Genomic DNA, 10,519 nt, shown 5'->3' with positions numbered 1-10,519 from the left:
ACTTGATGGACGTGAGTCTGAGTGAACTCAGGGAGTTGGTGATGGACAGGGAGGCCTGGTGTGCTGCGATTCATGGGGTCACAAAGAGTCAGACACGGCTGAGCGACTGATCTGATCTGATCTCATCTGGTGGCTCAGATGGTAAACAGTCTGCCTGCGGTGCAGGAGACCTGGGTTTGGTCCCTGGATAGGGAAGATCCCCTGGAAAAGGAAATGGCAATCCACTCCAGTATTCTTGACTAGAAAATCCCATGGAATAAGGAGCCTGGCAGGCTACAGTCCATGGGGTCACAAAGAGTTGGACACGACTAAGCGACTTCACTTTGTTTCTTTTTAAAATATAAGGATGAGGGTGATGACGTTAACAGCTAGCACTCACTAAATACTATTCCGAGAGCCTGACATGTCTTTTGTTCACTTAATTTTCCCGACAACCTTATAAACTAGGTTCTTATATTGCTTTTGTTTTGTAGATGAGGATACTAAAGCAGTGAAGAATTAAATGACTAAGCAGCCCAAGGCTGCATTTGTTATCCAGAAGGTCTTTTTTGGTTTGTTTTTCCCGTGCTGATATCTCCCATCCCACCTTTGCCATGAGATCTCTACATGTTTACCTAGAAGTTCCACCTGCATGGCTAATAGGCATCAAGTCCTATAAAGGCCAAGACAGGATCCTTGATTCTCCCTGCCCTCCAGTGGGTTGCTTCTCTAAGCTCCTGTTTCAGAAAATGGCACCATTATTCCCTTAGTTGGTCAAGCCAAAACCCTTCAGCAAGTCAACCCACAAGTAAGTCTTGTTTATTCCTAAAGATGCCTATATCTGCCCCTTTCTACATGTCCTCTGCTGTCATGCCATCAAGGTCTCTCACCTGGACCATTGCAACAGCATTTGAATTGAAATCTCTACTTTCTTGCTTGCCCCCTACATGTCTTACCATTGCCACAGATGAAATTTGTGAAGGTTGCTAAGAGTGAGGACTTTGGAGTCAGCCAGACAGATGTGGGTTTATATTTTGGTTCTACTATGTATTTTCTATGTGACTTTCTTCTTCTTCTTCTTTTTTTTTTTTTTTTTGGCTACACTGCAAGGCATCTGAGATCTTAGTTCCCTAACCAGGGATCAAACCATGCCCCCTGCAATGGAGGCTTAAAATCTTAACCACTGGACCTATAGGGAAGTCCCTGGGTGATGTTTTGAAGAAAAAAAATGTTTATGTTTTATACCGAAATATAGTTGATTTATAATGTTGTGTTAGTTTCAGGTGTATAGCAAAGTGATTCAGTTATCATATACATGTATCTGTTTTTCAGATTCTTTTCCCATATAGGTTATTACAACTTATAGGAATAGAGTTCTTGGGCTGTACAGGTCCTTGTTGATTATCTATTTTATATATAGTAGTGTTGAAAGGTTGTTGCTGAACCACGAAAAGATGCCGGGATTCTTGGCCTCCAGAAGAGAAGAATTCAATCTGGGGCCAGAGACGAGGCTTGATGGCTCAGAGCTTTTGTGTAATAAAGTTTTATTAAAGTATAAAGGGGACAGAGAAAGCTTCTGGCATAGGCATCAGAAGCGGGCAGAAAGAGTACCCCCTTGCTAGTGTTAGCAGTGGAGTTATATACTCTCCAATGAATCAAAAGAATGTCTGGAGGTTGTAAAGATCTCACCAGACCTACTCCCATAATTTACATTTTAAGATAACAGGATTAGCCAGAAGGTTTAATCCAGAGACTGTCCTCAGGTAGGATACATTCTTGTTATATAATCCTAAGGAATGTAGAGGGAAAAAAAGTTTGTCCTTTCTTCCTCCTTGAGAATTCCAGACCCCTCTCTCCTTGGGGACCCCTAGACTACTTATCAACCTGCCTAGGAAATGACTCTCTCAGTGTGTATATGTTAATCCAACCCTCCTAATTTATCCTTCCCTTCACCTTTCAGCTTTCATACCACAAGTTTGTTTTCTAAGTCTGCTAGTCTGTTTCTGCTTTGTAAATAAGTTCATTTGTATCATTTTTTAGACTCCACATATAAGTGATATATAATATTTGCCAGATTTTATTTAGTATGATCTCTGTGTCCATGAATGTTACTGCAAATGGCATTCTTTCCTTATTTTTTATGGCTGAGTAATATTCCATTGCATACATGTACCACATATTCTTTATCCATTCATCTGTCTATGGACATTTAGGCTGTTCCCATATCTGGGCTATTGTAAATAGTGCTGCTTTGAACATAGGAGTGCATGTATCTTTTTGAGTTATGGCTTTCTCCAGATATATGCCCAGGAGTGGGACTGTTAGATCATATGGTAGCTCTATTTTTAGGCTTTTATGGAACCTCTATGCTGTTCTCTGTAGTGTCTGTACCAATTTACACTCCCATCAACAGTGTAGGAGGGTTCCCTTTACTCCACATCCTCTCCAGCATTTATCATTTGCAGACTTTTTGATAACAACATTCTGACTGGTGTGCAGTGATACCAAATTGTAGTTTTGATCTGCTTTTCTCTAATAATTAGCAACGTTGAGCATCTTGTCATGTGCTTTTTGGCCATCTGTAAGTCTTCTTTGCAGAAATGTCTATTTAGATCTTCTGCCCATTTTTTGATTGTGTGGGTTTTGTTTTTTGATACTGAGCTGAATGAGCTGTTTATATATTTTAGTGATTAATCCTTTATTGGATACATCATTTGTAAATATTTTCTCCCATTCTATGGGTTGTTTTTTCATTTTGTTTATGGCTTCCTTTGCTGTGCAAAAGGTTTTAAGTTTAATTAGGGTCCATTTGTTTATTTTCATTTTTATTTTCATTACCCCAGGTAATGATGAAAGTGAAAGAGGAGAGTGAAAAAGTTGGCTTAAAGCTCAACATTCAGAAAACGAGTATCATGGCATCCGGTCCCATCACTTCATGGGAAATAGATGGGGAAACAGTGGAAACAGTGTCAGACTTTATTTTGGGGGGCTCCAAAATCACTGCAGATGGTGACTGCAGCCATGAAATTAAAAGACACTTATTCCTTGGAAGGAAAGTTATGACAAACTTAGATAGCATATTGAAAAGCAGAGATATTACTTTGCCAACAAAGGTCCATCTGGCCAAGGCTATGGTTTTTCCAGTGGTCATGTATGGATGTGAAAGTTGGACTATAAAGAAAGCTGAGAGCCAAAGAATTGATGCTTTTGAACTGTGGTGTTGGAGAAGACTCTTGAGAGTCCGTCCCTTGGACTTCAAGGAGATCCAACCAGTCCATCCTAAAGGGGATCAGTCCTGGGTGTTTATTGGAAGGACTAATGCTGAAGCTGAAACTCCAGTACTTTGGCCACCTCATGCGAAGGGTTGACTCATTGGAAAAGACCCTGATGCTGGGAGGGATTGGGGGCAGGAGGAGAAGGGGACAACAGAGGATGCAATGGCTGGATGGCATCACTGACTCGATGCACATGAGTTTGAGTGAACTCTGGGAGTTGGTGATGGACAGGGAGGCCTGGTGTGCTGTGATTCATGGGGTCGCAAAGAGTCGGACACGACTGAGCGACTGAACTGACTGACTGACTGACTCCAGCTAATATCATTACCACAAGACATTCCTGTGATTTATGTCAAAGAGTATTCTGCCTATGTTTTCTTCTAAGAATTTTACAGTATCTACCCTTCCATTAAGTCTAATCTGTTTTTGAGTTTATTTTTGTGTATGGTGTTAAAGAATGCTCTAATTTCATCCTTTTCTGTGTAGCTGTCCAGCTTTCTCAGCACCACTTATTGAAGAGACTGTCTTTTCCCTGTTGTATATTCTTGCCTCCTTTGTCATAGATTAAGGTATGTGGGTTCATTTCTGGGCTTTCTGTCTTGCTCCATTGATCTATAAGTCTATCTTTGTGTTTTTATTACTGTAGGTTTACACATAGTCTGAAGTCAGGGAGCCTGAATCCTCCAGCTCCATTTTTCCTTCTCAAGATTGCTTTGGCTATTCAGAGTCTTTTGTGTTTCCATACAAATTTTAAGATTTTTTTTGGTTCTAGATCTGTGAAAAATGCCTTTGGTAATTTCACAGGGATTGCATTGATGCTGTAGATTGCCTTGGGTAATACAGTCATTTTTGACAATATTGATTCTTCCAGTTCAAGAACATGGTATATCTTTCCATCTATGTGTCATCTTTGATTTCTTTCATCAGAGTCTTGTAGTTTTCTGCATACAGGTCTTTTGCCTCATTAGGTAGGTTTATTCCTAGGTATTTCATTCTTTTTGATACAATGATAAATAGAATTGTTTCCTTAATTTCTCTTCCTGATCTTTCATTGTCAGTGTATAAAAACAATAAATTTCTGTGTATTAATTTTGTATCCTGTAACTTTACCAAATTCATTGATGTAGTAGTAGTTTTCTGAGCTTCCCTGTTAGCTCAGCTGGCAAAGAATCTGCCTGCAATGCAGGAGGTCCCGGTTCAATTCCTGGGTTGGGAAGATCCCCAGAGAAATATGCACTCCCATATTCATGGACTTCCCTGGTGGCTCAGACTATAAAGAACCTGCCTGCAATGTGGGAGACCTGGATCCAATCCCTGGGTTGGGAAGATCCCCTGGAGGAGGGCATGGCAACCCAGTATTCTTGGTAGCATCTTTAGGATTTTCTATGTATAGTGTCATGTCATCTGCAAACAGTGACAGTTTTACTCTTTCTTTTCCAATCTGGATTCCTTTCATTTCTTTTTCTTCTGTGATTTCGATGGCTAGGGCTTTGAAAGCTATGTTGAATAAAAGTGGTGAGAGTGGACATCTTTGTCTTGTTCCTGGTTTTAGAGAAAATGCTCCCAATTTTTCATCATTGAGAATGGTGTTTGCTGTGTATATGTCATATATGGCCTTTACTATATTGAGGTAAGTTATCTCTGTGCCCAGTCTCTGGAGAGTTTTTCTTTTTTATCATAAATGGATGTTGAATTTTGTCAAAAAGCTTTCTCTGTATCTATTGTGATGATCATATAGTTTTTTTTTTTTTTTTTTTGAGTTGTTAGTGTGGTGTATCACACTAATTGATTTGTGGCTATTGAAAAGTCCTGGCATAAATCCCACTTGATCATGGTGTATAATCCTTTTAATGTATTGTGTTTGCTAGTATTTTGTTGAGGATTTTTACATCTATATTCATCAGTGATGTTGGACTATAATATTCTTTGCTTCTGCTATCCTTGTCTAGTTTTGGTATCAAGGTGATGGTGGCCTCATAGAATGAGTTTGGGAGTGTTCCTTCCTCTGCAATTTTTAAAACATAGTCTCAGCACCACTTATTGAAGAGACTATCTTTTCTCCATTGTATATTCTTGCCTCCTTTGTCATAGATTAGTTGACATCTATGGCAATGCCAAAGAATGTTCAAATTACCACACAATTGCACTCATTTCATACGCTAGCAAAGTAATGCTCAAAATTCTCCAAGCTAGGCTTCAATACTACGTGAACTGAGAACTTCCAGATGTTCAAACTGGATTTAGGAAAGGCAGAGGAAGCAGAAATCAAATTGCCAACATTTGTTGGATCATTAAAAAAGCAAGAGAATTCCAGAAAAACATCTACTTCTGCTTCATTGAGTATGCTAAAGCCTTTGTGTGGATCACAGCAAACTGGAAAATTCTGAAAGAGGATTACCAGATCACCTTTCCTGCCTCCTGAGAAACCTATATGCAAGTCCAGAAGCAACAGTCAGAATGGGACATGGAACAATGGACTAGTTCCAAACTGCGAAAGGAGTAGGTCAAGGCTGTATATTGTCACCTTGCTTATTTAACTTATATGCAGAGTACATCCTGTGAAATGCCAGATTGGATGAAGCACAAGCTGGAATCAAGACCGCAGGGAGAAATATCAATAACTTCAGATATGCAGATGACACCATCCTTATGCCATCAAGTGAAGTGGAACTAAAGAGCCTCTTGAAGGTGAAAGAGGAGAGTGAAAAAACTAGCTTAAAACTCAAAACTAAAAAAAAAAAACTAAGATCATGGCATCTGGTTCCACCACTTCATGGCAAATAGATGGGGAAACAATGAAACAGTGACAGATTTTATTTTCTTGGGTTCAAAAATCACTGCAGATGATGAATGCAGCCATGAAATTAAAAGATGCTTGCTCCTTGGAAGAAAAGCTATGACAAACATAGACAGCATATTAAAAAGCAAGAGACATGACTTACCAACAAAGGTCTGTCTAGTCAAAGCTATGGTTTTCCCAGTAGTCATGTATGGATGTGAGAGTTGGACCGTAAAGAAGGCTGAGCATCAAAGAATTGATGCTTTTTTTTTTTTAATTCATTTATTTATTTTAATTGGAGGCTAAGTACTTTACAATATTGTAGTGGTTTTTGCCATACATTGACATGAATCAGCCAAATTGATACTTTTTGAGCTGTGGTGTTGGAGAAGAGTCCCTTGGACAGCAAGGAGACCAAACCAGTCAATCCTAAATGAAATGAATCCTGAATATTCATTGGAAGGACTGATGCTGAAGCTGAAGCTCCAATAGTTTGGCCACCTGATGCAAAGAGCCAACTTGTTGAAGACAAGACGGTTGGATGGTATCACCAACTCAATGGACATGAGTTTGAGCAAGCTCGGAGAGATGGTGAAGGACAGGGAAGTCTGGTGTGCTGCAGTCCATGTGGTTGCAAAGAGTTAGACATGACTGGGTGACTGAACAATGATGATAGTTGCTTTTAGTAATCTCTTATGATCTTTTGTATTTCTGTGGTGTCAGCTGTAACTTCTTTTCATTTCTAATTTTACTTATTTGAGCCCTCTTCATATTTTTCTTGATGAGTCTGGCTAAATGTTTGTCAATTTTGTTTATCTTTTTAAAGAACCAGCTCTTAGTTTCATTGATCTTTGCTATTGTCCTTTTCTCTAAATAAATAAATTTCATTTATTTATGCTCTTCTCTTTATTATTTCATTCCTTCTACTAAATTTGGGTTTTATTTGTTCTTTTTTCTCTAAGTGCTTCAGGTATAAGTTTAGGTTGCTTGAGATTTTTCTTATTTCCTGAGATAAAATTGTATTGCTATAAACGTCCTTCCTTGAACTGCTTTTGCTGCATCCCATGGGTTTTGGTTAATCGTGTTTTCATTGTCATTTGCCATTAGGTGTTTTTTTTTTAAATTTTCTCTTTGATTTCTTCAGTGATCCATTGATTATTTAATAGCATATTTTTTAGCCTCCGTGTGTTTGTGTTTTTTACATTTTTTTTTTTTCTTGTAGTTGATTTCTAACCTCCCAGTGTTGTGTCTGGAAAAGACGTTTGATAAGACTTGAGTTTTCTTAAATTTACCAATGCTTTCTTTGTGGCCCAGCATGTGATCTACTCATGTGAATGTTTCCTGTGCACTTGAAAAGAATGTGTATTCTGCTCCTTTTAGATGGAATGCTCTCTAAGTATCAGTGAAGACAACATGGTCTAACGTGTCATTTAAGACCTGTGTTTATTGATTTCTGTCTAGATGATCTATCCATTGACATAAGTTGGGTGTTACAGTCCACCACTATTATTGGTTTACTGTCAATTTCTCTTTCTATCACTGTTACTCTTTACCTTATATTTTGAGGTGCTTCTATGCTGGGTGCCAGAGAAGGCAATGGCACCCCACTCCAGTACTCTTGCCTGGAAATCCCATGGATGGAGGAGCCTGGTAGGCTGCAGTCCGTGGGGTCACTAAGAGTCGGACACAACCTAGCGACTTCACTTTCACTTTTCACTTTCATGCATTGGGGAAGGAAATGGCAACCCATTCCAGTGTTCTTGCCTGGAGAATCCCAGGGATGGGGGAGCTTGGTGTGAGGCCGTCTATGGGGTCACACAGAGTTGGATAGGACTGAAGCGACTTAGCAGCAGCAGCAGCATGTTGGGTGCAGATATATTTACAGTTGTTCTATCTTCTTGGGTTGATACCTTGATCATTATGTAGTGTCTTTTTTTGGTCTCTTTTAACAGTGTTTGTTTTAAAATCTATTTTGTCTGATATGAAAATAGCTACTTCAGCTTTCTTTGGATTTCCATTCCCATGGAATAACTTTTCCATCCCCTCACTTTGTCTTTATGTTTCCCTAGATCTGAAGTGCATCTCTTGTAGACAGCATATACACAAGTCTTGTCTTTGTATTGTTTTAGCCAGTCTATATTTATCAGTTGGCACATTTAATCCATTTACATTTAAGTTAATTACCAAAATGTACCCGTATGGCAGAAAGGGAAGAGGAACTAAAAAGCCTCTTGATGAAAGTGGAGAGTGAAAAAGTTGGCTTAAAGCTCAAAATTCAGAAAACGAAGATCATGGCATCCAGTCCCACCACTTCATGGGAAATAGATGGGGAAACAGTGGAAACAGTGTCAGACTTTATTTTGGCGGGCTCCAAAATCACTACAGATGGTGACTGCAGCCATGAAATTAAAAGACGCTTGTTCCTTGGAAGGAAAGTTATGACCAACCTAGATAGCATATTCAAAAGCAGAGACATTACTTTGCCAACAAAGGTTCGTCTAGTCAAGGCTATGGTTTTTCCTGTGGTCATGTATGGATGTGAGAGTTGGACTGTGAAGAAGGCTGAGCGCCAAAGAATTGATTCTTTTGAACTGTGGTGTTGGAGAAGACTCTTGAGAGTCCCTTGGACTGCAAGGAGATCCAACCAGTCCATTCTGAAGGAGATCAGCCCTGGGATTTCTTTGGAAGGAATGATGCTGAAGCTGAAACTCCAGTACTTTGGCCACCTGATGCGAAGAGTTGACTCATTGGAAAAGACTCTGATGCTGGGAGGGATTGGGGGCAGGAGGAGAAGAGGACGACAGAGGATGAGATGGCTGGATGGCATTACAGACTCGATGGACATGAGTCTCAGTGAACTCCGGGAGTTGGTGATGGACAGGGAGGCCTGGCATGCTGCAATTCATGGGGTTGCAAAGAATCGGACACAACTGAGTGACTGATCTGATCTGATCTGATCTGATGTTCTTATTGCTATATTGTTAATTGCTTTGGATTTATTTTTCATAGTCTTTTTTCTTCCCTTCCTCTTTTGTACTCTTGTGATTTGATGACTATCTTTAGTTTGTGCTTGGATTAGTTTCTTTTGTGTGTGTGTGTGTGTGTGTGTATCTATTGTAGATTTTTGGTTGGTGGTCCCCATAAGCAGTCTGTATGTATGCAAGATTGTTTTACGTTGCTGGTCTCTTAATTTCAAATGCATTTCCAATATCCCACATTTGTACTCTTCTCACAATTGCTGGTTTTGATATCATGTTTGTGTGTGAATGATTTTCTACCTTTACTGCATGTTTGCCTTTACCAATGAGCTTTCTCATATGTAATTTCCTTGTTTCTCATTTTGGCCTTTTCTTTTCCTCTCCGAGAAGATCCTTTAGCATTTTTTTGTAAAGCTAGTTTAGTGGCACTGAATTCTCTTTGCTTTTGCTTGTCTGTAAAGCCTTTGACTTCATCATTGAATCTGAACAAGAGCCTTGCTGGGTAGAGTACTCTTGGTTGTAGATTTCTCCCTTTCATCACTTTGAATATATCTTGCCACTCCCTCTGGCCTGAAGAGTTTATGCTGAAAAACATTGTGGGGATTCCTTTGTATGTTATTTGCTACTTTTCCCTTGTTGCTTTTAATATTTTCTCTTTGTCCTTCAATTTTGCCAAATGTCTTGGCATGTTCTACCTTGGGGTTATCTTGTATGAGTCTCTCTTTGCTTCCTGAATTGGGTGACTGTTCCCTTTCTCATGTTAGGGAAGTTCTCAGTTATTATATCTTCAAGTATTTTCTCGGGCCCTTTCTTTCTGTCTTCTTTGGGACCCCTATCATGCGAATATTGGTACATTTGATGTTGTCCCATAGGTCTCTGAGACTGTCCTCATTTCTTTTCATCCTTTTTTCTTTACTGTTCTGTGGCAGTTATTTCCACCTCTCTGTCTTCCCACTTATCCATTTTTCTGCCTCATTTATTCTGCTATTGATTCTTTCTCATGTATTTTTCATTTCAGATATTATATTGCTCAACTCTGTTTGCTAGTTCTTTATATCTTTTAGTTCTTTGTTAAACATTTCTTGTATTTTCTTGTTCTATTCCCCCACCCCATTCTTTTCCAAGATCTTGGATCTTTTTTTTTTTTTAATCATTATTCTGAATTCTTTTGGGATAGGTTGCCTATCTTCACTTCACTTAGCTGTTTTTCTGGAATTTTATCTCATTCCTTCTTCCAGAATACACTCCTCTGCCATCTCATTTTGTCTAGCCTTCTGTGTTTGAGATCTCTGTTCTGTAGGCTGCAAGATTATATTTCCTCCTGCTTCTGATGTCTGCCCTCTGGTGAGTGTGGCTGGTCTAAGAGGTTTGTGCAGGTTTCCTGGTGGAAGGGATCGGTGCCTACCCACTGTGGGTGGAGCTAGGTCTTGTCCTCTGGTAAGCAAAGCTGTGTGAAGGGATCAGTTTAGAGGCAGCTGTGGACTCAGAAAGACTTTAATCAATCTGTC

At 39.4% G+C, this 10,519-nt stretch overlaps 1 long non-coding RNA gene across 1 annotated transcript in view; it reads left to right on the top strand.

Annotated features, from left to right (window-relative positions):
* Positions 1-684: 684 nt before the first annotated feature.
* The window catches only part of LOC129627033 (uncharacterized), a 42,931-nt gene continuing 33,096 nt past the window's right edge, over positions 685-10,519 (top strand). Inside the window, exon 1 of the long non-coding RNA XR_008702398.1 lies at positions 685-787. This is a non-coding gene — a long non-coding RNA (uncharacterized LOC129627033). The remainder of the gene's footprint in view (positions 788-10,519) is intronic.

The sequence above is a fragment of the Bubalus kerabau genome, chromosome 14 (genome assembly GCF_029407905.1).
Source record: "Bubalus kerabau isolate K-KA32 ecotype Philippines breed swamp buffalo chromosome 14, PCC_UOA_SB_1v2, whole genome shotgun sequence".
Classification (NCBI taxonomy): Eukaryota; Metazoa; Chordata; class Mammalia; order Artiodactyla; family Bovidae; genus Bubalus; species Bubalus kerabau.
Note: the sequence above shows the minus strand (reverse complement) of the source record. Positions and strands in the feature narration are given on the sequence as shown.